We start from the raw sequence: 6,000 nt of genomic DNA on the forward strand, positions 1-6,000 counted from the left end.
GAGAGGATATCACTTCTGAGATGATCCCTTAACAGAAGGCTCCACCAGTTTTATGGCTCCTGAGTTGGGAGAGTGCAGCACAACCTAAGAGGGCTAAGAATGGAAGGGTCCTGAGTATTGAGTCAAAGTGGGGAAAGCATCTTCAAGGTTTCTCTATCTTGCCCCATAAGGAGACCTCAGCAAAGGTCCCTGAAGACCTCTCTCCACCCAAAGCTTCAGATAGAGACCTAAGAATGAGGTGTCTAGGCTAGGAATTTAAACATGCTAAGAGAATGATCTTCCTGAACATCTGAAGAAAATTGATAGGTGTGGAGCCAGAAGGAAATAAGTAACCACATATTCTTAATATGAATATCAAGTAACATTTATTGAGCAAATGCTACTACTGAATTTCACTAATATTATTTCCTACTTAATTGAATCCTCATTACAACCACATGGGGGGGCTATTTATCAATCCTCATCTCTCTGAGTCTAGGAAGGTGCATCTTACAATGGGCAAGGCACTTGCCCTAGGTTACACTCTAGTCAAGGGTTGAAGCACGTTTTATCCCATTTCTGTCAGTATTCAGCAATATTTTATCACTGCATATCTGCTCAAGGCACAAGGCACTAAAAATGATAGATAATCTGTGACAATGTAAATAGCTACTGTGTATATATTTCTCTCACTTTTTTGCAGTTTTTTTTCCTAATGTCAAGAGACCTCTTTTGAACTGACAGGAAATAGCAGGCATACAGTTCAGAGGGATACACTACTTTGTCATGATAAGAAAATGGTATATCTGAGATTTTATAGCTGATTCTGGTTCAACCAATGTATGCTATAATTTTAATATAGATTTTTAGTTGTACTTAAAGTATTTATTTCTGTTGCTTGATAATAACTTTAACCTATAGTTAAATACATTTAGGAACACATTTATTATTATGGCATAGGCTCCTAAAAAAGACACAAATTTTAGTTGTTAATATAACTCATGACAATATCTTTTATGATTTCATTTTTGTACCCTTGTGTTGATGAAAGTAGGAGCAGGATATTTTTTAAAAATGAACAATAAATTGTGTCTGTTTTCAAGTACTTAACATGTAGAGGGATATGTAGACAAGTAGTTAAGCAATTATAAAACGGACTAAATAATAAAGCAATGGGCTACTGAAATGCATTAGGCTAGAAACCTATCTATATCTAGGAAAATGTGGAATCCCTGAATAAATTATTAATATGAATTAGATGTAAGAGTAGCTATTTGGAAAAATAGTATTCTAAGAAAATAGTAATCATGTGTACAATCCAGGAAGCAAAAGAAAATATAGATTGTCTTTGGTATTCCAGGAAATTGTGCAATTGGAATACAGATTGTGGGAGCTGAGTGTAAAAGCTTAAAGAAGGGTAAAAAGAGTCGTCCAGTGAAAATGAGATAAAGTAGACATAGAGATATATCTAAGTCTGAGTACAATAGTGGAGGTCCTCATATTGTCATAGTAAAGAATTTGAGCATTTTCCCATCAGCAATAGCAAGGTCTTTGAGGAGGTGTAAAAGGGTAATTAGCATAATCAATTTGAATTAAAAAATCTCTCTACATATAATGTAGAAAATGTTTTGGTGAGAAGCGAAACTGGGAACAGGAGGCAACTAATAGGCTGTTGAAGTAACTTAAATGAGTGAGAAAGACAAACTAAGATTAGTTATGTGGATGTGAAGAAATTCAATGGATTTGAACCATAAAGTTTTTCAGACTTGGTAATGATATTAAAATAAAGATAATGGTGGTAAAAAAGAAATTATCAATATGTCTTATTCCGTTTAGGCTGCTGTAACAGAACACTATGGACTGGGTGGCTTATAAACAAAATACCTTTCTCACACTTCTGGAGGCTAGGAAGTCCAAGATCAAGATTTTGGCAGATTCAGTGTCTGGTGAGGCCCCACCTGCCTAATTCAAAGACAACATAATATACAGATGATATAATACACTGTATTATATTCTTGCTATCTTCATTTGGATGAAAGTGCAAGGGAATCCTCTGAGGTCTGTTTTATAAAGGCATTAATTTCATAAGGACTCTACTGTCATGCCCTAATCATCTCCCAAAACCCCCACCCCCAGATACCATCACACTGGGGACTAGGTTTCAACATATTTTTGAGGGTACACAAACATTCAATGTTAGGATTTTTGGTTCTGACAACAGAGTGTGTACTGCTTCAAATCACTGATATGTGGATCTCAGGAAGAAAAGAAAATTAGTTGTGTGGGCAGAGAGAATTTCCAATCAGACAAATAATATTTGAGGTAACTCTAGTACCTCCAATGCCATATTACTATATAGTACTCAGGAAAGAGATCTAAGCTGGTAATATCCACTATGAATAGCAAGCAATGTCCTACTCTTACTCATTCGAAGTGTTCCAAAAGATTTACATTTCAAAGTTACAGTAAACTTTAAAGCAATCAACCACTAAATGCAAACACATTTTAAGAGAACAACTATCATTTACCTTAGCCACATACACCTACGACAGGACAATGAAGATAATAGGATAAAAATGTCTATAAAATTTTTATCTTTACATTGAAATACCATTTTATTTCTTATCACATAAAGGACATCACAAGACCTCAAAGACCCAACTCTAAAAAGTCAAAAAAGTTAAATGCTACTTATAGACACAGGAAACAAAGTGTTGGTTATCAGATGGGGAAGGAGATGGAGAACAGCAAAATAGGTGAAGGGGATTAAGAGGTACAAACTTCCAGTTATAAACAAATCATAAGGATGTAATATACAGCATAGGGAATGTAGTTAATAATATTTTAATAACTGTATGGTAACTAGACTTATGGGGAACCTTTGAAAGGTAAAAAATATTGAATCACTATGATGAACACCTGAAGCTAAAAGGATATTATATGTCAATTACAGTTATATTTTAACTGTGGATTAAAATCCATGTGCTGTATGGATTTGAGAAGTGGAATGAACAAGCAAAACAATAAGAAAAAGGGATACTTTTATGGAAGTATCTCATTTATTCCATAAAACTGTTGAAAGTGAGATGGTATACATGTATGTATCAAAAGAACATATTTAATGTTCAATACTATTTGCCAATAAATATAAAGAAAAAAATGAATGTCTTCATGCAGATGAATGACTATTTAAAGCCAAAGTTGAGAGTTGAAGAAGAATATATTATCAAAAGAATATTATAGAAAGGAGAGCACATTTCAAATTTTTCCCTGAATATCCCAGCAATAGCATACCTTTATTTGATTATTGTTGTTATAAATCAAAATGTGCATCCCACTGAGGTCATGACGCTTTGTTAAATAAGCATTTAAAGATATTATGCTTGAAAAAAGCAAAGAACTAATATATGAAACATTGAGGAACACCACATTGCTGATATAAGGCACGTAGAAATTAAATACTAGAAAGCTGCTAGCTGATGTATGTATGTGTGCATAGTGCAAATGTGCATAGGTACACTTGTGAAATGCCCAAGTGATCACATATGCCTCACAATAATCTTGGCTTTAGTCATGATTTAATATTATTAATGTATCTCATCTGTCCATTAGTGCTGTTTTTCTAGACCATCATTATTTGTTGTTTCCTATGGTCATTTGCAGTTATTACTCTGTTTTTCAATGTTCTTATTCTTTGGTTTATTTATTAACTAAGTAACATTTCTATAATATTTCAGTCAACAATTCTATATTTCACATTGTTATCAAGTGAACTAAATAAACCATAGCTTGGGACATAAAATAGGTAACAGCAATATTTGAAAACAATATGAAATTAAACATAATAGATTTTCTGACTACAGTAAAAAAATTTAGCAATACACCCACAAATCTTAATATAAAATCTAAATAACACAGTATTTTTATCTCTAGAAAATGCTTTTGGCTATTTTAAAATTCTTCTTACATACATGTTTTTCTTTAAATCTTTGAGCATGTTTAAATCTTTGAGCATAAACTTTTAAACTTTTTTTCTGCTAATCTGATCATAGCTTTTTTTTTGTCTGATTTACCTCTTTTTTATACATCACTTTTATCTACTTCCTCACAAGTATAATACTTTGACATCAAACATGATTTTTATGGCACTGCGTGCTTGATTTTTCTGTATTCTTTTAAGAAAAGCTGCAATTTTTATTGGTAGGAAGTTACATTATTTGAACATGAGTTTTCATAAATTGAGGCTTATTTTTAATGTTTTAATAAAATAAGATATTTAATATTTTAAGTATTTTGGGCAGACCAGTGCTAACTTTATCTTTGTGGCTAGTTCTCCCCTGTTACTATGATGAGGCTCTTCTGGGATAGTGATTAATTATTCCTTATATTTAACATTGTCTCTGAACTCTGACTACTGGCATCTCCAACAATTTCTGGTCCTTTCCTAGTTAAGAAAGGATTTTTCAATTTACAGCTCCCAGGTATTTGTTCTTTACCTGGAAGTTAATTTTTTCTTGTGTTTTGGAATTTCTTCCTACAATTTCACAGATAAGTATCCAACTAAATACTCAAATGCATCCCTATAGAGAACTTTCTAGAGCTCTTTTTTTCAAATTGCTACCTTTTCATGGCATTCCACTTCACATATTCTAATCTTCTTAGCCTCCCTAAGCTCCTTATTTTCCTCTTCAATTCAACAAAAATGTCTGGCTCTGTGCCTTCCTCCCCTCCCTGGAAGTCCAGAGAAATTTCATTTCTCTTAACATTCGTAATTTTATGCTGATTCTTTTGCAATGACTGAAAACTGCAATTTCATATATTTTCGTCCATCTTTCTAGTTATTTACATGGGAGTAAAAGTACAAATTTTGTTATTACCCCATGACTTTGAATGAAATTCTCAATATCTACTTATATGGAAAATGAGTAATTAGAAAAAAATATCTGTAAGACATGTTTTTTATACTCATGAAACACTGCAAAAAAAAAAGAAAAGAAGCTAAAGGACATGATCATTTTAATTATTTTTTTCTTACACATAAATGATAAGTCTAGACATATGAGTGGACAAGGATGAGTAACTATTTCTAAGTTTCAGGTCACTAAGAACCAGGTATGCCTACATTTTTACCATAATGTGTAAAATTTCCCTGTAACTTATTGGGGCTCAATTATGTTTAAAGAGTTCATATACTATCATTTCATCTGCTTAAACACCAATAAGTGTGGACATCTACCCTTCTGTCAGAATTCTCCACAAATCATCCTGCCTTTCTTTTTTCATAGTATAAGGAACCACATGTAGAATCATAAGGGGCAAACTGAGTGACCTACACCTTTTGTCAACACAGAAATTTATTACTCCTTCAGTTACTCCATGTGATTTACCTAGCACTCACTGAGAAAATATTGACATAAGGAAATGATCTCAAATAAAAAATAAAATGTTTTATAATATTCAATTGTACATTTTATTTAAAATATTTTTAAATCTCCTGAAATCAGTTTGGCTCTACTAATTGTATAATATTATTTAATACTATTACATGCTGAATAGAAGAACACACTTTCTGGGTTTTCATTAATATGATGCTATTAATTCATGTATAGGATATGTGGGCATCTTTTAAAGAATGATTAATCTGATATTAGAGTTATAAAGCAAGAGAGAGGTAGAAATATGACAAAATCAACATTAGAAAATATTAAACTTTTAATCAATTAATATGTACTCTAAATCACATAAATTTTACTTTTCAGAGTGCAAATTAATAATCAAACTAAATAATACTTTAATAACTAAACAATGTTTTTTAAAATCTACCTGTATATATATTTTATTTTATTTTATCTGGTTTTATTCTATTATTTCACTTGAAAAGTACAGAAAAGAAAAATGCTATAGTTATTTTCCACAACTTTTATGGAAACCATGGCCATGCCTATCTGTGTATAGGTCTTCTGATACTCACAGATTAATATTTATTAGGTATTAAGTACAGACATGATTATATATTTCAAA

Source organism: Manis pentadactyla, chromosome 19, assembly GCF_030020395.1.
Source record: "Manis pentadactyla isolate mManPen7 chromosome 19, mManPen7.hap1, whole genome shotgun sequence".
Classification (NCBI taxonomy): Eukaryota; Metazoa; Chordata; class Mammalia; order Pholidota; family Manidae; genus Manis; species Manis pentadactyla.